Consider the following 489-nt stretch of genomic DNA (forward strand, 5'->3'; position numbering starts at 1 on the left):
ATCAGGGAATTTTATTCTACATTCAAGTTAACTGAAGAAGGTTTTACTGCTTTAGTTAAGGGAAAAAGGATTGCAATGTCCTTTGATGACTTCTCTACTTTGTCTGGATTGCCTTTCTACGACAAATCTATCGATGGCAGCTCGGAAGCTGACACTGCTGATGAAGGATGGGAAGAAACACTTGATAGGCATACCGCAGTAAAAGACCTGATGGTCGATGGGTTCATTAAATCTATTTCATTGCCCATTGGTCAAATGAAGGTTCAACAGAGGATGTTGATGTATACTCTTAGGCGTATGCTGGTACCAAGATCAGGAAACCATGCAGTAGTCCAGAAGTTGGACATAATACTGTTATGGGGCTTATCCAAAGAGCTAAGGATGAGTTGGAGTTGGATTGTGCTAAGGCACATGTTGGAAGCATCTCAAAGCAAGCTAATGTTACCTTATCCACAGCTGATCACAAAAATTCTCAAACATTTCAAGGTT

The sequence above is a fragment of the Cicer arietinum genome, chromosome 1, assembly GCF_000331145.2.
Source record: "Cicer arietinum cultivar CDC Frontier isolate Library 1 chromosome 1, Cicar.CDCFrontier_v2.0, whole genome shotgun sequence".
In the NCBI taxonomy this organism is placed as follows: domain Eukaryota; kingdom Viridiplantae; phylum Streptophyta; class Magnoliopsida; order Fabales; family Fabaceae; genus Cicer; species Cicer arietinum.